The 24,501-nt window shown below is 37.8% G+C and overlaps 1 protein-coding gene across 10 annotated transcripts in view; it reads right to left on the bottom strand.

Annotated features, from left to right (window-relative positions):
• The window catches only part of ZFPM2 (zinc finger protein, FOG family member 2), a 529,061-nt gene that overhangs the window by 221,835 nt on the left and 282,725 nt on the right, over nucleotides 1-24,501 (bottom strand). The window contains exon 1 of one of the 10 annotated variants that reach the window (XM_061604913.1): nucleotides 15,053-15,095. The exons of the other annotated variants lie outside the window; for them this stretch is intronic. The gene's annotated coding sequence lies outside the window, so the exon portion shown is untranslated. Of the gene's footprint in view, nucleotides 1-15,052; nucleotides 15,096-24,501 lie in introns of those variants that run through there. 10 annotated transcript variants of the gene reach the window in all.

Raw genomic sequence — 24,501 nt, 5'->3', positions numbered from 1 at the left:
CCACATTCAAGTAGGCTTAATTTTAACTTCCAGGAGCAACAGAAACATATACTACAGATTCTGTGGAACAATTTCACTTTGGCACCTGACATTTGTCATCATGAAGCAGAGGCTTTCAGGCTCAATTCCACCCTCTGGTGTTTGGAGGGCGCTGTCAGGTAAGTTGCCAGATCCAATCCAGAATCCACCAAGCCTCTTAAAAATAAATCAACAACTGCAAACTGAGAACAAACTTAGCTTCGGATGACATGCTAAAGCAAATAATGGCTTAGTCCTGGGTAGCGCAGCAGCAGCAAGGCTGAGGAAAGAGTGCAGCTGCTGCAATCTCCTCTCTGGGAACCAGCACATTCATGCATTCATACTAAACCATAGTTTGGCTTAGGATTACATTTGAACTGGGTCACTGTAAAGTTTCCACACAAAACTCTGGGTTAGAGCTACGTTTTGTGAAAAGGAAGTGTGTTCAAAGAGCATAACAGAACTCTGGACAAAGACTGTCAGAGGTTTTATGGAATTTCCCCCTTTTCAGTACTATTATAAAAATGTATCTTATTCTGCTTTTAATCAGCAAGCTTTATCCAGCAATCAAGGCAGATATATAATAAGCTAAGCTACTCTGTAAATCTAAACATTTCCCACAAATAGAAAAGATAAAGCCTGAGCTCCCTGATTGTTGCTACGGTAACTATCTAAAATGAAAATCTGTTTAACCCTTTCTCTCCTGTAACCACCCATGTACCAATGTTAGCTGACTTTCATGCACTTATCTTTGCCTTTTCCCCTCTCTACAAATTCATAATTCTGTTGGTTTTCAGTAGTTATGCTCTAGTTATTCTATCTCAGCCTGAAAGAACCGTGATTGGTGGGAGTTTTCTATATAGGATGCTGACTGGTTCTTTATAAGAATTATAAGGCAGGAAGCAAAAGCTTAACAGGGCAAAATAAATCTTAGTTTACTTCTTGAGGACCGCAGTGGTTAGCAATACCCTGAACTTAAGAAAAAAATGCTTTTCAATATATTCAATATTACAATAGATTATTCTTTAAAGTGTGAATGTATGTCTTAACTTTAAGTAATTAGCATCTGTGTTCTTTCTTTATACAACATTTCACCTGAGTTTGTGACACATACAGGAAGAACCCTACTGGATCAGACCAAAGATCAATCTAGTACAGAATCCTGTTTCCCACAGTGGCCAACCAGATGCCTACTAGAAGCCCACAAGGAGGACATGAGAGCGATAGGTCTCTCTTAACTATATGTGACCATCAGGTTGGTATACTATTAAACTACATTAGGTTTGATAAACAAGCTTGCAAATTGACATTAAAGTTGCAGATGCCCCTGAGGCTGTCCATACTTGGTTATCACACACACAAGGTAGGTCAGATCTGATTTTTCTGTGTGTGCACTGGTGCAAGAGTGGCCACAGACAAGCGGTCCTAAACTAATGTTTCCCATCCACATTATTGGGTGCTCCCTGATGGGATGTATCTGCATGTTTTGTGCATGTCCCCTCTTCTCCATTACTACGTATCCAACCTCCATTACCTTCATTGCCTTTTTTTCAAATTGAGCATAAGAAAAGCTGGCAATAAGCTGCACTGCTTCTCCCAATCCCCCTCACCACTTATTTAAATGTGAAAAGGGCAACATTTTGGTCAGTTTTAGGTAGTTTAGCCACTGCTGTATCCTATGATTCTTCCCTCCCTTCATGTTCTTAGGTTAGCCCTTCACTTTGTTGCCTCCCTATTATGTGTTTTTAGAATTGCAGCATAAGTATTTGAAGGTCAAAATCCTGCATCTGAAACCCCAGAGAGGCAAAAGTCATGAAACGTATTTGATGCAGGGAAAGAGTGAAGCATCCTCTTCCTCTTTCTCTACTCCATAAGCAGCTTTTCCTCTTCAAAAAGAGCTGCTTGGCTACAGTTGCACATGTCATCATGGAATGACTAGTTTGGCCTGAAGCTCAATTGTGGATCATGACCATGCCACAGCAAAAATGCTTCAGAGCAGGGGTGGAGAATCTCAGGTGTGTTCCTCCACATTTCTCTATCTCGCCTGTGGGACTCGCCCCACACCACACACCCTTTGCCCAAGTCACACCCCTCAGTAGCCCGGCTTTGTACCTACCTAAAGTATTTTTGCTTGGCTGAAATGTGTCCTTGAAGTCTGATAATGCCTTTTACTTGTCTGGATGGAAGACAGAGATCCGTGTCTGAGTGTATGCAGAAACTAGTCTTCTGCACCAAGATAAAAATTTATATTTGTTGCTCTGCCCACTCTTGCCACTGGACCTTCCCACAAGAGAATGCAGCCCTTGGACTGAAAAAGGTTCCCACCCCTGCTCTGGAGAACTGTAGTCACATTGACATCAGTGGAATTTAGGGTGTGCATGCGGAGGATGGTACATAGTCATAGTTATAAATGGAGATACCTTCTGCTATTTCAGAAGGAAAGTACAGTAACAGGCCATATTCTGGACATATTCAGAATTCAGAGGGCATATTCTTAAGACTGCTGTGTCTTGCCTGGAAGATTCAGTAGTTTAAGTTTATTTATGTTGTGTATTGGGTCTGTGTCTATTTTTCTTGATGTTACCTTGTGTTACTTTCATACAGATGTGTAGCTCCCTTTGTCAAACTCTTCCTTTTTAATAGTTGATAACCAGATACAAATAAATGAATATGAATCTGGGTTACCTGCTCATGTCAAACGGCAATGATAAAATTTAGATTGCAACTTTTCTGCACATTTTAAAAAATAATTCCTAAGTGTTCCGTAGTTGATTTTCCACAAATCCTACATTTGCCGTACACATCTCTTCCAAGTCTATATAGAGGGATTGTTTTTAAAAAGCAAACACATTCTTTTCTCTAGTATTACATTTCATGTTTAATAATATTATGATCACTAGATCAGACAGTACTAGAGACTTCCCAAACATCAAGCTTATTTATCAGCTTTGGCTGATTTCCCAGAAGTAATTTCAAAATAGTCTTATTGCTTGGCCAACACACTGAGCACATACACAATTTTTTTTTGCCAAATTTTGCTAGATATAGGATGCAGCTACGTATGCTACTTAGGATCTCCACTGTATTTTCTAAACAGTATTTAGTCATTTACTTTTTAAAAAACCACCCAAATCCTCTATTCAATATATTTTGCTATTCTGAACTTCCTGATCCTACTGAAAATGTTTGACTAAAAAGAATAATAACAAATGTGTTTTTCTTAGTATTGGCCCTAACTGCTGAAATGCATTTTATCCACATCCTTATGTTGACCTGGAGTGCGTATAACACTAAGCCAAACCATGGCTTGGTGTGAATAGGCAAACATGTGGGTTCCTGAAGTGAACTTTGCAGCCACAGCACTTCTGCCCTGGTCCTACTGCTGCCATGCTACTTTGGGCTAAGGCCAGGCTGGTACATCTTAAAAACAACTCCAACACAGATGCAGACTGGGATAAGGTCTCTAATTAAAAGACTTCAATAAGAGGAAAGTCTTCAATAGGTGCCAAAAAAGATAATAGAGACTGCCCGTCTTATATTTAAGGGAAGGGAATTCCAAAGGGTAGGTACTACAACATTAAAGGTCCACATCCTATGTTGTGCAGAATGGACCTCCTGATGAGATTGTATCTGCAGGAGTCCCTCACCTGCAGAGCGCAGTGACTGAGTGGGTATATAAGAGGTAAGACGATATTTCAGGTATCCTAGTCCTAAACTGTAGAGGGCTTTATACCAAAACCAGCACCTTGAACTTAATCCAGTAGCTAATGGACAGCCAGTGCAATTCCTTCACCATGTTGGTAATATCCTGTCCCAGTCACCAGTTGTGCTGTGGCATTTTGCAGCAGCTGCAGCTTCTGGTCCGATCTCAAGGTAGCCCCACATACAGCACATTAATCTAGCCTTGAGATTACCAGTGCATGGGCAACAGTGATCAGGCTATCCTGGTCTAGAAACAGCCACAGCTGCCTAACCAGCCTAAGCTGGTAAAAGGCACTCCTGGCCACCTGGGTCCCTAGCGACAAAGATGGATCCAGGAGCATCCCCAGACTATCAACTTGCTCTTTCAGAGGGAGTATGACCCCATTTAAAGCAGGCAATTGGCCAATTATCTGGATATGGGAAACACCTACCCACAGTGTCTCCATTTTGCTAGGATTCAGAGTCAGTTTACTGGCCCTCATCTAGCTCATCACAGAGTACAGATCAGAGTACAGTGTTTGCATGTCTTCTCCGATTCAGATGTTACTGAGAAACAGAGCTGGGTATCACCAGCGTACTGCTGACACCTCACCCCAAATCTTCTAATCTACTTTTAACACCTACATCTATCACTCACAATCTTAATTTTAGTAATTTTAACATTAACATCTTAAACAGCTTAATATTTTAACTGATTTAATACGTTTTTAAACTTAACATTTTAGGATTGTGTCTGTCGTTGTCCATGTGTTTAACTATGTTTAGTTATTTTGTTATATTGTTTCAATGTGTTTGATATATGTTTTTAATTGTATACTGGATGTTTTTATGCTGTAAACCGCCCAAAGAGCTTCGGCTATTGGGCGGTATAGAAATATAATAAATAAATAAATAAATAAATAAATAACTTCTAACAGCTTCATATAGATGTTAAACAGCATTGGGGACAAGATAGTACCCTGTAATTGTTATCTGAGGCACCCCACTGCACAACTGCCAAGAGCCAGAAAGACTATCACCCAATGCTATTCTCTGAACCTGACTCTGAAGATAAGGATCAGAACAGTGAAACAGTGCCTCCAATACCCATCTCACTAAGTCAGTTTAGAAGGATACCATGGTCTATGCAAAGTTTGCTCAGAGATCAAGTAAGAATAATAGGGTTGCACTCCCCCTGTTTTTCTCCCAATAAAGGCCACCCATCAGGGTGACCAAAGCCAATTCAGTCCCATAACCAGGCCTGAACCCATACTGGAATGGGTCAAGATAATCATCCAAGAGTAGGCTGCATCTGTTCTGTAAAAGAACCTGGGAAATATCTTCAGGGATCTGAACCTGAACAGGCAGTCCAAACCCCAAATCAGCAGAGTAAATGATCCCAAAATATTTTGCTGCCTTGTGTATTACAGCTCCCATCAACCCCAGCTAGTGAGGCTGTGTTTTGGGGGGGCTGATAGATGTACCCCAAAACATCTGGAGAGAACCAGGTGAGGGAATACTGGCACAGAAGAAGTCAGAATATGGGGAAAGTAATCAAGCAGAGGTTGGATACTTCTTTGATGGAGTTCCTACTAGGAATGGAAGAATCTGTCAGTCTCAGTTCTCTCAATTCCTCATTTTTCCAATCTTATAAATTCAGTTCTGCACATTTCTGCAGCATTTTGCACATTTTAAAAAAAAATCATCATGAAAATTTGCCAGTATTTTAATGCATATTTTTCCTAATAAACACATTTTGCAAGCATTTTTGACATACACATTTTTGCAAGCATTCCCCCCAATATAATACATTGTTGTATGTTATTTTCACTAATATATGCATTTATATGCACAATTTACCCTAATATGTTCATTTTTGTACACATTACTTGGCTGAAGATCTGCCAGTCAGCATAGACCATTGTGGTTTAGATGGACCAATGCTGTGACTTGGTTAAGGCATCTTCTTATGTTTAGATTCTAATTCCCTTTTAGGTCATATGGTAGCACATCCTGCCCTCCCAATACTCACACTTGCATTCCACCATACCATTGTTGGTAAGAAACAAACAAACAACACAGAGCTCATCGGTAGGCAAACACAATTCAGATTGGATTAAAAAAAAAAACCTTCAAGAAAATATTTGCTGACACTGAGGTGCTTTCCCCCCTAACTGTATATAAAAAAACAAGCAATCTTCAAAGGGCTCTCAAGATATGTTGAAGAGTATACTGATGACATATTATAAAAATGTATTAAGATAGCAAATTAGGCACAGAATAATGAAAAACAGTGACCCTAATAGCAAATGCTGTAAAGTATATCTGATTGACTTGGTAAAGCTGCCAAACTTTATAAAACAATCAAGGCTAAACATTGGGGGGGGGGGGCTAGAGAAGAAATTGAACTTTGAAAGAATAATACTTCTGCATAATTCATCCATTCCAAACAGTGTAATCACCAATGAATGATAAATGATAAACTGTTCCTTTTGATATGTCAGTGTTTTCCCTCTGCTATGAATACAGGTTTATCTATCTGTACAAAAGCAGTTCCCATCACTCTATTCTACTCTTCAAACATTTGTCACACTCTAGTGTGACCAAAAAACAGAACCCAAGGTAGGGCTTCAGATAGACACTGACTTGATACTAAATGACAGATCACCAGCGGCAAGAAATGGATACAGCCCTACAATCCAGTAGTGTTCCAACACTTTACTTCCCCAGCATAAATTTATGGCTGCCACTCATTCTTAGAATTATGGGGGAAAGTAAATTGCTGCACTTGTGAACACTTTTGAAATGAAGCCTAAATCTCTCACCATCTCTGTCACTGACAAAGATCTAGAGAGGAGATGCCAAACATACATACACCCCATTAATAATGATGGGCATTTTATATCTATAAAGAGAAGGAAAAAGAGAACCAGTTGTATGTCTCCTCTGTTATTCCATTCCTAAGCACTTCTGAATTTCATCCAATGTCCTGCAGTAATAGGATAATACCAATACCATGAGACATATCTGCATCCAGAAAAATAAAACCTGGAAGACTTGCATGCTTGCTGTGAGCACATTAAATACAAAAATAATATCACCAACCCCAGCAAATAATTTACTATGAAGAGGACTTACTTCTACAGCAATGGATGTACACATTTATATTTAAGGGCCATCTGATTTCAAACTACCCACTAAAAAAATCAACAGGAATATACGATCTTAAATACTTGAGCAAAAACTCAGTAAAAGATACAGTAGGCAAACATTGTAGTCAGCTCAGCAGTGATTACCAACTCATGCTCCAAATTCACTATAAAATGAAAATCAATATTTCCACAAGTTCCTGCAACATAAAAGATAACCTTCATTGATTTTTCTAGACTTAGGCCTCTCTGATAAAATCTAATATAAATTTTCAACCACAAGGATTTGGATCAGAGCAGAGGTGATAAGTCCTGCACATCTCTTAAGAGGTGGAGAATTTTTTTTAAGTGCACGTTCATACTATTTATAATTTGCCCTGTGCAAGTGAAAGCTTTTCCACCACTGCTATCAGGAATCTCTTCTAATTTTTATTACTGTGAGGCTAAAGCCTGTTCCAGATAATTTGGAAATTTCAGGGGAATTGTGATAGGGCTGATGGTGCAGCCCTGGCTGACTTGAGAAAAGAGCTAACCCGTAATAGCCTCCATGGCCGTGCTGATTAAATGTTGCCATAGATGAAAGGCCTGCCATCACCGCAATAAATTAACCAATCACACAAATCCCAAGTCAGTGCTAATCCTTCCTTGATACTCTGATCCTCTGATCAGCTCAAGGAGGTAAAGAAACTGGCTTGTGACGCTTGGAGCTCTAACCCCTGGATTTCATGTACACAACAAGCTAATGATATCTTGCTGACCAGTTCAATGGGATGAACTTCTCTCAAAACCCTTAGGGAACACTGTGGCCTCCCTTAAAAAAACACTGACAAGCGCATAGCAGTTTAACCACAGGAAACTATTGAACATTTTAAACTAAAATAAGTAGCGGAAAATGCACAAATGTCAAAAACATTTTGCATCTTATGAAGGTAGGTGATGGATTAGGAAAGAATGGAGACATTAAACAGCTGCTAATTCATTTTCATGGAACTCTGCAGCATTCATTCTGAGAGGTTAGCTATTAGAGCAACTTTATCATTTGCTTCGGTTTTGGAAAATAAATATGTATGTAAAGAAGAGAGAAAGTGTATATACACACAGTCATACTGACACAGTGTGATTACAATCAGATTTAGTCAAACTCATTTAATCAATTAACAGAAGGTCTGAACACAAGCAGTGTTTTCTCATTAATTATTTGGATGCTGGGTTTCTAATACACTTAGCAAAGTTGAGTCTGCGAGTCTGCATTAGTGTAATTCATAATTGGGAAAACCTTTTCTTTAGTGTAGTAATTGGTTGCTAGAAGTAAGAAAGCTCAGGGGGTTTTCTCTTGTGCTTCATACAAAGCATTCTGAAAGTACTTTATCTTTCTTGGTCAGTTCTATGAAATTAAAACTCATTCTCCGTCTACTCTCTTTGCTCTCTACTTCACCCACCCCCAATAATTTCCCACCTTCCATTTTACAGAGTACAAAGTTTTTGGAAATCAAACTAAGCATACAGAAGCATGAGGGAGCTGCATGCCTTGTACAATGTTCCTAAGCATACCTTTTCAGTAATGAGGGTGACACTGTACATTACACTGAAATGGGAAAGCACAATGCACTAGACGCTTATTCAGCAGTTTTGCGCTTCTGATGAGATGCATAAATGTTCCTGCATCTGATGCCCTAGCATCTCAGTGCAGGACAGAACCTTCCCATTCTGGAGACTGAAAGCACAAAGAAGCTGATGGACAAATCACTAATGTATCCACATTGTTTCAGCATAATATCTGAAAGCTCTTCACTGTTGCACTGAATTCAGAAAGGCTTACTACTGAGTGAACATGTTTATGATCAGACTGTCAGTCAGTACTGACTCAGTACCCAGTTCAGCATTAGTTTGGCCTTGATGTTCTGTTTAAAGAAAAGCTTTCTTTGGAAGAGCTGTTGCAGCCTCTTTCACCATCAAGCAGTTGGCTCAACGCTACCTACTTTCCCCCTTTTATTCAGTAGTTAATTTATTTTAATGGGATAGACAGATACATGTGTGGACTTGAAAACTTGTTCTCTCTCCCATGCCCTGTAATTCACACACACATACACAGCGTTTTATTATTTTTATTAAAACGACACTCCTTGAAATTGCATCAGATTCTAGGTGTGCTTTATGTCACAGTGGAGTCAATGGCAACACCTCTTGATTTTTAACATATTTGAACTTAGTCCACATTTTAATGTGATTTATACCCCCCATAATTTGTAGCCACTTTTTCTCATTTTTTAATCCTGATTGCCTTTCCCCTTTCTCCTTGCTTACATGCGTTCCTAGAGTATTGTGCTTTTCCTTGGGAGCTGCCAAAGAAAGCTCTCCATGTTGCTGGCTTCACAAATGGTTCGACCAGGAGCAAGTGCTATAGGAATTAATTAGCAAGAATGGTGCAAGAACACAGCACTCTCCCTGCAAGGCATTACTGTACAATGTTTGTGAGTAGCACAGTTATCACTCACAAAAACTGTTTCCCAAGAACAGCGGATCCTACAGAGCAAGTTTTATTGAATAGAACAACAAGGATCTGAGAAACATTCAGCAGGACTCTTCTGTTTTATATTTTTCTTTTGCTACCAGTGCCTCATCTCTGTTTATGACAGATGTATTATTCAGGTTTAACTTGTCTAGGTTAATTGTAGTTGTTCTGTATGCTGTGTATCAATTGATCATTGTTTCATTCGTTATATTTTTATTCTTCTAAGCTGCACTGAACATTTTGCTGCAAAGAAAGAAGGTAATTATTGTTAAAGAATATCTCAAAGTATTATTAAAGAGAGATGGATGTCATACCCGAAAGAAAGAAAGAAAGAAAGAAAGAAAGAAAGAAAGAAAGAAAGAAAGAAAGAAAGAAAGAAAGAAAGAAAGAAAGAAAGAAAGAAAGAAAGAAAGAAAGATCCAGTCTATGCTCTGTGGACTCAACTTGTGGTAGGAGAGTCAGGAAAATACCATATCCAAAAGATGCATGTTGAAAAGAGGTAAGGAAGTGCTGAAGGACTAACTCACCCTCTTTGTTTTAGAAAATAAGGATTTCCCCCCCCTTTGGTCTCTCAAATGGCACTGGTGGCACGGTGGGAGAATGGGATGGAAATAGGATTAGAAACAACTAAATAATGCATCTTATCTTATGGACATTTGGGGCACCACAGCCCAAGCTGCGTATTTCCCTGTTATGATGCATTAAGGTTGTACAACAGAATTGTAACTAACAAGGACCAGAGCAAAACTGACTTGTGAAATTCACCTTGCACAGGAGGCCACTTTTACCACATTAGTTCTGTATAGTTCTGTGCACCATCTACAGAATAAGATTAAGACTGTTGCAGATCTAAGACAATGTGCCCAAGTCAGCAATTTATATTCAGAGAAAAGAGTTACCGAGTTTTGTTGGAACAATAATTTACATTATGTACCTAACCCACACACTGTGCATTGTTTACCTCATGATGCAGAGTTATTAAAATTCCATTACAAAAATGCTAATACAAAAGTGCATGTCAGAGGGCATGGGGAAGTGCACCAGAGTGTCTGTATTGTTTTAGGTGCAGTATCATTGCATTATTTTAAGGTCAGTAATCTGATCATGGTCATAGCTTTTCTCAGAAAGTAAATCAATTAGGCAATTACATAATGTACCCAAACGTGCATCACAAGAAGCAATGTTGACATGAAATTCTTAGATTGAAACTTAACACGACAAATGGACACTGAAATATTTGAGGAATGAGAATTTGAAATAAAAATACATGTATTTCCATTTTAATTTGTTTGAATCTTTGTACTGAAATTTCAGAACAAAGAAAATATTAGTCTTTAAATATTTGTTTAGCTTGCAATCCACTGTTCCATATCTCCAGAAGAGTCTGTTCTCCTCAACACAGGGAATTTATCTATGTGACCATTCAGATTTTGCACTGTAACAGCAGAGCATTTATTTTCTCATAGACTAGGATGCTGAAGCTTCTGTTTGTGTGGAATTCTGTATGTTGCAAGTACTGCACAGATGTATTTGGGAGCATCAGTGTGTAGGATCACTCTCTAGACTCAAGGTGACAAAATCTCCACAAAAAACCTTGAAATAATTAAAGTAAGAAACATTCAGTGTGCTTTCTTTGCTCAGTGCCATATGTATAAAATTTGGAATTTACTTTTTTTCCCCCAATGGATGGATGGAAAAATCAAAAAACGTATTTGCGAGTCTTTGTCATTGCCTAGTGTGAATTTGCAAATTCAAAATAAAATTTCTCATGCTGTCATAATTAGACGTTTGCCAGTTTCATTGGTGTCTAGATACAACTGAAAAGGGGAAAAATCAATATTCAACTCTTCCACAATGATGTTTCCATGTGTCTTAGGAACTAGTATTAAAGGAAAATTGGTCTTAGTTTTGTTAAGAATAAGACACTAAATGCATTTAAGAAGAGACACGACATTGGGGACAGCTGCGGACAGCAGATTTGGGACACTAGTATCATGTATGTAACAAATCTTTATTAATAAGTACATTAAATCCCATATTTTTTCATTTATAACTACTGTATAATTTCCTGTTAACACTTCATGTAAATGCCAGATAAGGTAATAATTTTTTTCCAGAATTCTATTTCTGTTTCATTATATGTTCTATACTCTGCCCCATAGGTCAGTTGCATTATTGAAGTTTTATGCCTCATTAAAATTCTACTAGTTAAAACATGGAGACAGAATTTGGGTAATTCCCTTCTTCACAGCTACAATTAACCATTCCATTGGATTCTTATATTCCTGCAATCTGGCTTTTAAAAAAAAATATTGCACAGGAAGATGGTCAAGGAGTCTAAATGTCCCAAACATAAGGCTCTTATCTTTTTGTGCTCCAGTGGCTGAAAAATCCAGCACTACCACCACCTCCTAGTTGAGTATTTCTAGCTAGAAGCTGCTATCAGAAACCTAAATAACAAAAATATGCAAACTTGCACACTAATTCCCTTTGGAGATACATCTTGGCTGCAGCCCTGTCATAAATCAGAGAATTTCGATATGAAATGAGGCAAGCAGCTCTAATCATTTCTGCATTTCAAATTGGATCACTGGCTCAATCACTGGGCTTTTTTAAACTGCTTGCCTAAGAGCAAATGTGAGGCAGGAGATAATTCTGAAGAAATCTCTTCTTTTGTGGCCATAGAACTCTTTTAACTATTTCAAGACTGAAAGCCACATTCCAGTGATAATAATGTATATCAGCTGGGAGAGATATGGATCCTTAAAGACATTTTCCTTCTCTTTCAACTCATAGAATTCCATCAATATCTGCATACATTATATATGTGTGTGTGCTTATGGATATTTGTGTGTGTAAAAAAGAGGGAGAGAAAAGAGGTAGAAAACATCTGACATGTAGCCATAGCACATTTCTCCCTAGGACTTTCCCCTTCTTCCTGCTTCACTCACTATTGGTTTCAGATGCTGTCCTCTTGAACAGTTAACTTTTGTGTTTGGGTCAGCAAGCAAAGAAAATGTATTTAAATGTAAGATTATCTGAACGAAAAATATTTAAGAAAAATTTGTTTTGGGTTTACCCTGGCAACATTGCAAAACTATTTTTACTTGTTTTTTTCTGGAAGAAAAAAATACTAGAATGTAGCCCCCCTCACATACACACACACATACAGAATACTCCAATAACTGAATATGATGTTCAAAGGTCTATTTATCAAACCCAAAGAAGGGCTAAAACTCTTTTTCATTAAAAGCACTGATCTTCTATTTTCATATCATCTGAACTCCTGGATATATCAGGGGGGAAATTAGCCTGGATGTCAATTACAGTGTAAACAACATCCATCTTGATCCTCACATTTTTGCAATGAACATATTTTATTTCTACGGTCCCATTGCAAACTTTCAATGTCCTCAGTACAGTGCTTTGAAATTGAATTTAACTCTGTTATCATCAGCCTTTTGTAATCTCATATAAGCCTAACAGCAATCAGATGGAATTTTAAGACTAAGCTCCCTGCATTTTAAGGACTAATTTAAAATATTTATCAAATTTTTGCTTTAGAGAGTTTTAAAAATCCCTTATCAGTTTCGTTTTGTCTCCTAATGCCCACCCAATACTCTGTTTTCCTTCTGGGAATTCCACGTACACACACATACACACAATAGATAATTTCTTGTTTCATTATTTTCACTTTTCTGTTTGTTTTTTGGCTCAAATATAGAGAACTATTTTGTGTAAGGCTACTAATACATTCATTAATTTTGATTTCAACCTGTTACTAATTATACAGCAACAGAATAAATTAGACAGTTGATATCTTTAAAGAAATCTCCCATAGTATATTAAGAGCAGCAGCTTTCTTAAGAGTTCTATCCTGGAAGAAAAGAACCTACCAAATATTTTTTAAAAGCCCTGCCCAATACCATCTCTGATTTTCCAATCTGGAATGGATTTCAAGGCACACTGAAGCAATTATGAAGTACCCTCTACCCACGTAAATGGATAATAGCAGGTGCAATAATTCTTCTCAAGCTCGTAGAAGTCAGTATTTTGCCTAAAGCCCGGGCATCATCAACTGAGGGCAAGTTCACAAATGCACACATAACACGCAATGATTGCATGCTGAGAAATTACTTGTATTATGTGTGAATGGGTCACTGCAGATCAAACACCACAAATAGCACTTTCATATTACCACATATTACATCTCAAATGTAATACTTTACAAATGGAAGCTGTCCATATGTTCTTCTGCTAGTCATCAACTGGAAGGATACTTAAGGGGGCATGAAGAGGATTGAAAAATAATGGGCAACTGTATTGGCTCCTCTCCTTATTCCTTCCCTTTTAATTTTTAACTGGACTAGATTTTCTCATCTTTTCTGCATAATCCAAGTTAAAAGTCTACAATAAAGTTCAGTCATAATAAACTTTTATTGTATTTATTTTAATAATTGGTATTCAATCCTTCATCAAAAGACCTCAGGGCAGATCACAACTTGTTAAATGGAGAAATAAAACATAAGATCATCATCATACAAAGCAGTCAAAAGCTCTCATTAGAACAAAGATGTTATTACCTAGGAAATAATTTCATTACCCAGTGACCTGGCAGAAAAGAACGGTTTTCAGTGAGGGCCAGAAAGTGTCCAACGTTGGGATCAGCCAAGCCTTGGAAAGCTCTCTTCTGAGTCAAAGGACTATTATCTCAGAATTCAGGAACACTGTACTGGTCATAAGTTGAGCTTGAGACTAGAAGTTGTGTAATTAATGCTCAGACACTAAAGAGACATTCTAAAATAGGTTTTAAAGGATATATTGTTCATTTGTTTACTAAAGGGACATTTTATTTATTTATTTAATACTGTATCTGTACTGGACTTGAAATTGTTTTTATGTAGGTTTTACTGTTGATGTTTTTATTGTTAATCACTTCAGCATATTTTATGCAAAGCACTTCATGAAATAAATAAATAAATACTTCCTTTCCACTGAAATACACAGAAATATCCACATTTGCTGGAAAAAGCAAAACTACCAAAATATATCTGCAGTGTCTTAACAACTAATGTCACTGCAGCATAAGCTTTTGTGCCCTAGAGACTACTTTTTCACATTCATCTGAAGAATTAATTTGTTAGTCTTTAAGGTGCTATGCAAAATCAAACCTACTTTCAATCCTATATTCATTCAAGCAATTGGATTTTTATCCTGCTCCATTAATGAAGGATTTAGGAAGATCACAAATTTAAAGGCCAAAAACAATAGCATATTCTCTAAATAATGGCAATAGCAAACCATCCAGGTTAAAATACTGACAACCCAACAAAACTGAACACTTCATTACCTGCATTAACTTAACCTATGGATGTGTTTAAACATAAAATATTCTGGGCTATTTCCCCTACACAGCTGCAGTGGTTCTAGTTCCAACTCACCTTTGAAAGATGGATAACAAATATAATGAAGGTGAGTAGGAACCTTATTGCCAGGGGACAGGGGAGTTGCCAAAAACATCCTAAAAGGGAAGGTTTTGGTGTGATTTATAAAGGTAGGTAGAGCATTGGCAAGTCTTCAGGAGCAATTCCTTTACTGTAAGACACCACTTATAGGCCCTCTCTATGTGTCAGTCTACCTGTTACATCTATCACATGGAGAGTACTGTATTTGATATATTATCCATACTTACAATGTAGCACTACCTTCCATGTGAACCAGAGGCAGTCAGCCAGGAGTGCTGACATAAACTCCATGTTGTTTCTGCTGTTGAGCAACAGTTGAGAGAGCATTATGTGGTGGCATTAGGGGAAGGAGCAGAAAAGATTACCACCATGCTGACTAGCCAGCAGCAGCAGCAGTGCCATAATGGAGTAGGAACATGAACAAGCACAGGTCTGGTACTTTGCTCACACTGAGAGCAATGACATAATCAACTGAAAGTGTATTTGCCTGTGTTTTCATCTAAAGCCAAATCTCCCAAATTCATACTTACCAAAACAATATGACAACCCCAACACAGCCATCCTTCAAAATTCACACATCTCCAAATGCTGCAGTTCTCCAACCAAACCATGTTTACAAAAATTAATATATTAGGGAAAATGTCCTGCAGGACCAGGCCCCAGGTACCCAGCCAGCTGGGACTGATTGCTACCACCTGTCCCTCTCTGGAGGGATACATAAGCCGGCTGGCTGGGGTGGCCTGGGAGACCCAGGGCCTGCAGGAAGAGAACATCGCCGCCCAGGGAAGGAGAGTCTGCTGCTGCTGTGGGATCACCACCTCCACCACCCTTCCCTGTGGGACTTCTGCCTGGCAGACCTGCATCCTGCAGGACCAGGCCCCAGGTACCCAGCCAGCTGGGACTGATTGCTACCACCTGTCCCTCTCTGGAGGGATACATAAGCCGGCTGGCTGGGGTGGCCTGGGTGTTTGTTTGTTTTTTGTGTGTGCTGCTTTTTTTATGATGTTTTAATTGGAAATTGGTTTTAAATTGTTTAGGACTGTGGTTTGTTTTTGTATATGTATATTATGTATAGCTTTTTGTTATTGTAAGTCGCCTAGAGTGTCCACTAACCTGGACAGATAGGCGACCAATAAATAAAATATTATTATTATTATTATTATTAAATATCAGTGAAAATAACACAAAAATATTAGGAGAAATTGCTTGCAAAAGTGTGTACATTAGTCAAAACTACATTAGTCAAAAATGTGTTTATTTAGAGAAATTTGTACTAAAATGCTAAAGAATTTTCATGAGGACTTTTTTTAAAAAATTGCAAGTTACCGCAGAAATGCAAAAAACTTAAAAGCAAGATTGTTAAAAATGAGAAACAAATAAAAACTGACAGATTCTTCCATCCTTGCTCTCAGCTGATCCTATTATGCTAGGTACACCTGCTCTTTTGGAGTGCTGTGTATACATATAAATCATAGATCAACACAGCTTCCTGCATTCTTAGACTCCCACTACAGAACTGGCCAGCAGTGCCTCACCCATTCAGCAGCCCATAAGCAGTTCTGCTAACCATTCTGCAGCACTGCACATGTACAGTGACAATCTTGCTCCTCACTACCACCTCCAAACTCTCCTGAGATTATCTGCCAGTAATAATAATAATAATAATAAAATTTTATTTAATTAGTCGCCCATCTGTCTGCCTAAACGGACACTCTGGGCGATGTACACAATATATAAACAATATAAAAACATATACATACAGCAAATTACAATATTAACAGCAATTCATCTAATCATCCTTCAGTAATACAATATAAAAACCTAACCCACCCCAGAAATCCCGTAGGCCTGCCTGAACAGCCAGGTCTTTCAAGCTTGGCGAAAAGCCATCAGAGAGGAGGCGTGACGAAGGTCAAAAGGAAGCAAGTTCCAGAGGGTGGGGGCCACGATCGAAAAGGCCCTCTCTCTGGTCCGCACCAGTCTAGCTGTTTTCACCGGTGGGACCGAGAGAAGGTCTTGTGAGGCTGATCTTGTTTGGCGGCATATTTGGTGATACTAGAGGCGTTCCTTCAGTAAGACTGTAGAGGCATCTTCCTATGGTTGCTGCACCACCACCCACCACCTCTTCACTGGCTACAGCTGATGTAGAGAGTTTATACATCAGTATTAGCCTCCAAGGATTTATAATGCCACTGTAAACACCCCTACATGTTTTAAGTTAATTACAAAGTGGCTTGAAGAATGCATGGTATCAGAGAAATACACCCAGAGACTGTGACTGGTCAAGGTGACATTGTCAATAGATTCAGATTCATTCTGAGGGAACGTAAGGAAGATGTTTATCTCCAGGTTTGTAGATCACAATTTGGGGTTTCAGAACACCTGAAATTTGAGGTCTACAACATGATGCCTGTGGGAACAATCAAAGATGGCACTCTCAAATACCCTCCTTGACACCGCCCAAGGCCCCCTGCCCTTCTCAAATTTTTCCTATTTTTTAAACTGAGGTATGTGTATGGATTTTGGTAGGGGTGGTTGTTTTTTCAGGAATGTGACTGGTTTTTTGTCTATGTTTATTTGTTCTGCAAGGGTTTGTTGTTTCTTTGGGGGAGGGGTCTGAGCATTGTCAGTTTTTCTTCTGTGAAATGGGTGTTTTCTAGTGCCTACAACAGTTTGTTAGATCTCCAAATATGCCATTAGGCCCAAAAAGGTTGGGGATCCCAGCCTTAAATCATGCTATCAGCACTGAAAGTTTAAATTCTTCAGTAGTGATTCTTAGGGAGGTTTAGGGCTTGGAACCTCATAATTTGGCGGCAGGTAGTTGGAGGAACAACTTGCCTTACCAGCTTTTATGACCTGTCTAACTTTTACTCTATTTTTGGCTGCATCTGTACAAATGCAGACAAAAGCCCTCTTGAAGTTTTATGTGGTTAAATCCAAAAATTGAGCACATATTATCCAAAAAGTGGCCTTTGTTACCCCTTGTGTTCTACGTGCCACTGTTAAATATGCATAATACTACACTACCTCATAATCCTATTTTTATTTTGCTGTAAAAGAGCCAAACCTGTAATACCACTACATATGAAAGTAGAAGATATCTTCCTTTTTAATGTATTACAGTGCAATCCTAATCACATCTACTAAGCAGTCATATTGAATTCAGTGGGGATTACTTCCAGGTATAGGATTGCTGCCTTTCTTCCTGAACTACATAGACCTGAGTGGAGATATTACGCACATTTCTTTGATTCTCCTTGTGTTCATTTTATTCTTATTATTGTTTTGTATAATTATTAATATTATTATTCTGTATTCTTCAGAGGTATAACTCTGAAGGTCCATGAAAACATAATTTTTAGAATGCACTGAATCCCATCTCAGTCCTACTCCAAGTAGACATATTGAAATTAATGGACATGACTAACTTAGGTTCATTAATTCCAATGGGTCTCCTCTGAGTAAAACTTAGTTGGATACAACCCATTGTCACTGGAGAAAGCATTACCTGGCAGGTACAATTTTTAAAAAATAAATAAAATAAATTTCTAATTATCAAAATTATATCTATATAGTACCTTAGAGACTTCCCAAACCCCTTGGGCTTATAGTTTTTCAATATATATAATACAGCATCCATAAGTTAAGTTCGATATGGGTGCTTGTACGATATTTTCAATACATGGATCTTTAGATATGGGTGAGTATCCTGAAAGGATTATTAAAGAAAAGTGGATGTCCAAAGCATCCTCAATGGTTTAGCTGTGTTCTTTCTATATGCTTCTGATTTTGTCCCATATCCATGGTCTTGACCATCTTGATGAGAGTTACACTTGCTCCTTACTCATCATATGCCACACTGAAACATATAAAAAAGTCTTGAACTGCTACTGCAGAAATATATGTACAGAATATTTTTTAACACCTTGCTAAAACATATGGTTGGAAACAGCTGTTTCTAATCATTGCTAACAGGAATAGACAGGTTTTACACCTGGTAGAGCACCACCAAATTGATAAGCTTCCTACTGTAAAGCTGATTTATATTTGTCAATGATTCTCCAATCTGAAAGTACACATTGTTTCTATGTGTCAAGTAAGCTCCACAAATTCAATGGGACGTACTCTCAGTTAAGTGGGCATAAGATTGCAGCCTTAGTCTTCATTACAGCACACTTCTTTCTACAACAGCACTTTTTCTCTTTTTTCATGTCAGAATGTTTTCTCAGCATTTATTTTATATGATATTATTTATATGGGCACAAGATTTAATAAATGAATCACTGCAAAACCTAGCAAAGTTTTTCCTTTCGTTCATCCTGGTGACATTTTAGTTGTTTTGAGTATTTTAGGCTCTGGTTATTTATTAAGCATTCTAATTTTGTGTGGTGTAATATACTACCCTAATTGACAATAAAACCAGAAATACTCCTTTTAGTGAAGAATCATCCTGGAACAGCAAAAGAAGATATAAATAGGGTGAGGGGGAAGAAGTGTGGCAAGAGGGTTCTTATGAAGAAATCACAAAAGAAAACCAGTGGTATTAGGTTAGCACTGTACATATGTAAAGTAACATTACAAAAGAGAATGTGGAATACATTTGCAATGGAAAAAAACAGCATTGGCGGATGGACTGAAATGCAACAAACATGGAAGAGCAGGAAAATTTGCACCTTGGAAAGGCACGAAAATTGAATACATGAGAAGGATATATAGTTGAACGAGGTAGAACAGGTTTAATAGGATAAACGATTTTAAAACAGAGATAAGAGATGGCTATGAAGAATCACCAATCTATGAAAACAGTGAGGAGAAAAAACAATAATAGCAAAATTGCTATGATGACACAAATAAACAAACAAATATAACTATAAAGAGTAGTTTTGAAATACTGTAATGATTTTTCATTCTTCTAAAAATATTTTAACATATAGCATCATTAGCTATATTCTTTGGAAAAACATGAATGCAGTAAAAATAAACATACATAGCAGTTTTGTGGCTTATTGCATCAATCCCTTCTAGTCATGTGCGGCTGGTGAATTTGGTAGGTCTGGTTTGCTGGGAAGTTGCTATTCCAGGGCATTTTCCAGAAAAACATATTATAGCCTGGAATGGTTATCAGAACGTGGTTCCCATGGATGTTTTGTGGCTTACTGCATCAATCCCATCAAGTCATGTGTGGATGGTGAATTTGGTAGATCTGGCTTGCTGGGAAGTTGCCATTCTGGGACGTTTTCTGGAAAAACATATTATAGCCCAGAACGGGTATTAGAACATTGTTTCCATTGAAGTTTTGTGGCTTATTGCATCCCTTCCAATCATTTGTGGTTGATGAATTTGGTAGGCCATTCCAGGTAGTTCTCTTCTGTTCCAGATGGCATGTTTGTTGTTAAAGAGTTAATATAATATAAGAAGGGTTTAAATATTGTTCTCAAGTATCTCTAAAACATCCCAGTATTTTTGTCATCAATTTCTTTTATAAAGGGCCCGTTCCGGCCCATTCCATTCTGGCTTTTACACAGTTTACAGTCAATTACTGTTCTATCTATATTATTCTATCTCTGCACTTGGGTGCAGAGCAGGGCATGCTTACTTGGGGGGGGCTTATGAAGAAGGAAGGAAACAAACTGGCTTTGGCCCAGGTACTTATCTAATGGCAGTGGTAGACAGTTTACCAACTCAGACTGGAGCCTTTTCTCTTGTCTGGGTGGGTGGGAAGAAAGAACCTTTTTGTTTCAGTTTTTCACACAATCCTATACACACTCACCTGCAAGTAATCCCTACTAAACTCAATAGGTTTATTTTTGAGTAAACATACTTAGGATTGCACTGTAAATCCCACTGACTACAATGTAATTTATGCAGCCTAACTTTATCCAGGATCGCAGCCCAAATGTTTTTGCAAGGGTAATAATATTCTGACATAACTGTCTCTGTAATATTTATGACTTTTAAAAAACTATATTAGAACATAATAATTTAATGTGGCAGTTTGAAGCTTCCTTACACCTTATTTTTGAAGGTAATAAAAATGGCTACATACCATGCTTTCTGAAATGATATATGGTTATCAGATCAAATATTAATAAGAAAATTGGGCTGTGTGTACTGAAGAGTTAAACCTCAGAGAGCAATAAGAGGATCTAGTAAAAATTGAAATGTTGTGGCACACAGAATAAAGCTAATTTCTTATTCTTATTCTTATTTATTACATTTTTATACCACCCCATAGCCGAAGCTCTCTGGGTGGTTGACAACAATTAAAAACATTAAAAACAAATATATAAATTTAAAAACACTTAAAAAAACCCAATTTAAAAACACATGCTAAAATGCCTGGGAGAAGAAGAAAGTCTTGACCTGGCGCCAAAAAGATAACAGTGTGACACATTTATACATTTAGTAATTAACAATTTAAAAGCATTACTGGCCTTCACATTTGGACACTCAAACTCAGTGCCACTATTTTAAGAACCCAAAAGCCAATGACCAAAAATTTTGTTTGCTCCATTTACATCCTGCCTTTCTCTCATGACAGAACTCAAGGTGGTATATATGGAGTTCCTAAGTAGTCTCCCATTGAGAAATTGACCAGCATCAAGTCGCTTAGCTTCAGCAAAACAGCTGCCACATGACCCTTCAAATCATGTCTGGGACCATCCTGAAAAGGCTATTCTGACTCTCTAAATTGCTGAAGACAGCAGTTGGAAATGTTCCTTCTCATTACTGGATTTTGTTCCGATCCTGTGCTTCTGGCACCAGTACCACAGCCACCAAAATGAGTGTCAGTTTCTTCCAAAGGAAGGTGTCCCACTGACATTAAGCACACTTCTTGTTTCTGCAATTAAACTTTTAAGTTAGGAAGGTGAAGCAATTGTTTATTGTTACAAAGCCAATAAACTGCAAGAATTGTGCCAACTTGTCCAGAAGCCACCAGATGACCATCCACTGATCTAGGTGTTTGCTCAAGGACTATCTTAAATGGCATCCTGCTTCCAAGCACACTGCTACGTTAATCTGTGACAACAGGATATTCACATGTCAACAAGACAAATGCCTAATGGGGAATCCTACTACCAAGGAATAAAGTGCACCATTCAAACTGCCAATAAAAAAGAAATTTAGAAAAGATTGAAAGTTTGATTCTAGCATCTTCATTTCCATTGAGATTGAAGTCCAACTAAACAATAACTTCAAGGATTTCTTACAGCATTTCTTTCTAAGACCAAAATGCATCTAAAGTATTTTGCTTGTATTGGGCAGATTCAATCATATTTTAAAAAATCAAACAACAAACTTACTTTCGTGTAGTTTTGAGGTTCCATATCTCCCTTAAATGTGCTTGAATGGAGAGCAAGAGGGTCACAGATAAGAAAAAAGAATTTCCCCCATTCAACTTTCTGTTTTACTGTTTTACTTAGAAATCTTTTCTCCTTACAGTTCAGTGAAATTTAAGTATGTTTGTATAAATATGGATTATACCACATCAGAAACTAAGTTAGCTATCTCAAGAGAATTTGTATCTCTGTTGTGTGTAAGTAAGCAGATTAATTCCTAGATCAGGCATTACCTAATGCATTTTTCCCAATTCAATTTCTTTGTTCTTTTCCTTTCTGCACACCATATCAGGGAAGTGGGAAGTACTTATTTTATTAGTATAACCAACATTTTGTAGTTGCCCCCAGTTATCCTTCCCCTGCCTAAAAAGAAAAATGTCAATTTTTAGCACAAGACATTTAATATAACCATGAAATGTGTAAAGACAAGAGATCTAACCTCTCAACACTTAAAGACAAATAAAAACAGCAGAGGGGAGCTGCAAACTTTTCCTAACCCTAAATCACCAGTGGTCTGAAATTCTTGTACATTTCAAACACTGATGTACAATGGCACATCCTGCCTGAGGTAGGCTCAGTTACTGTATGGAATTTAGCAAGAGATTTATTTATTCATTATAATTTATGCTACTTTTTATAGAAAACCTCAGGAAGGACTGTATCAGTCAGTTTGTTATTATTAAAGCACTGACTGCTAGCACAGTTTAAGGTAAGGATCTGTCAACACTTCACAGGCACATAAGATTTGTTGTACAAGATCAAACCAGTGGCCCATCAAGTCTGCTGTCTTGCCTTTGAGAGTAACCTATGCCTGATCCTTCAGCAGGCTGTAACACAAAAAGTCCCATAATGCAGCTGAACAAACCTACATGAAAGAAAGTAGAATTTGTGTCTGGTACTTGTAGTACCCAGCTGATACCCACAGAATTAGATTTAATTACATGACTCTTATGTATAATTATTAGGGCTATGAAGTGATTAAAGATTTTGATGAAATTTTAATAGATTTGCACATTGCCAAAATACAATATCTTTCTGAAGACGTTAGAAAGCTTGTTTCTCTTAAGTAATGCTAGCAATATTTTAAAAAATAAAATGAAAGGCTATACTCTACTAAAAAATAAATCTACGCAAACAAACAAACCCATATATTTGGGAATATGTAGTAATCACTATTACAGCAATAGAACAGAACCAGAGTTGCTTTTCAAAAGGAACAAGTTCAAGCTCTATAAGTATTATGAAACTGAATATTTGGAATTCAGCTGAATATTGCATTCATAAAATGCAGGCTATCTGCAAACATTGGATAAAAATTGAATGGAAAATCTATCTCCCAGCTTGCTTGTTACTAAACTTGGCAGAGGATTGAGGGAACCATCTGTATGGCCTTGCATTGCAATCCCATCATCCAGAGGACAATTTTTAGCCTGTGAATAAAACTTCAGTTGACTAATCTACTGATTAAACTGATCAACAGTGTCATAAAAAAATTCTTAATTTCACATATACGCTCATGGGATCTGAACTGACCAGGAAAGAGAACTTGGGGTCATAGTGGATAGCTCAATGAAGATGTTGGCCCAATGTGCAGCAGCTGTGAAAAATGCAAATTCCATGCTAAGGGTAATTAGGAAAGGTATTGAAAATAAAACTGCTGATGTCATAATGCTGTTATACAAATCTATGGTGCAGCTGCATTTGGAATACTGTGTACAGTTCTGATTGCCTCATCTCAAAAAAGATATTGTAGAGCTGGAAAAGGTTCAGAAAAGGGCAACCAAACTGATCAAAGGGATGGAGCAACTCCCCTATGAGGAAAGGTTGCAGTATTTGGTTGGGGCTTTTTCGTTTGAGAAAAGGCAAGTCAGACGTGACATGATAGAAGTGTATAAAATTATGCATGACATGGAGAAAGTGGATAGAGAAAAGCTTTTCTCCCTGTCTCATTACACTAGAACTTGTGGACATCCAATGAAGCTGAATGTTGGAAGATTCAGGACAGACAAAAGAAAGCATTTCTTCACACAACACACTGTTAAACTCTGGAATTTGGTCCCACAAGAGGCACCATCTCTTGGTGGTGATGGCCACCAACTTGGATCAATTTAAAAGAGGATTAGACAAATTCATGGAGGAAAAGGCTATCAATGGCTACACGCCACGATGGTTATGCTTGGCTCTCCGTAAGTGGAGGCATTATGCTTCCAAAAACCTGTTGCTGGAAACCACAGGAGGGGAGAGTGCTCTTTGCAGTCAGGTCCAGCTTGTGGGTTTCCCATGGGCAACTGGTTGGCCACTGTGAGAACAGGATGCTGGACTAGATGGGCCATTGG

This window comes from Rhineura floridana, chromosome 1 (assembly GCF_030035675.1).
Source record: "Rhineura floridana isolate rRhiFlo1 chromosome 1, rRhiFlo1.hap2, whole genome shotgun sequence".
Taxonomy (NCBI): Eukaryota; Metazoa; Chordata; class Lepidosauria; order Squamata; family Rhineuridae; genus Rhineura; species Rhineura floridana.
The sequence above is the reverse complement of the archived record's forward strand: the minus strand, read 5'-3'. Positions and strand labels throughout refer to the sequence as shown.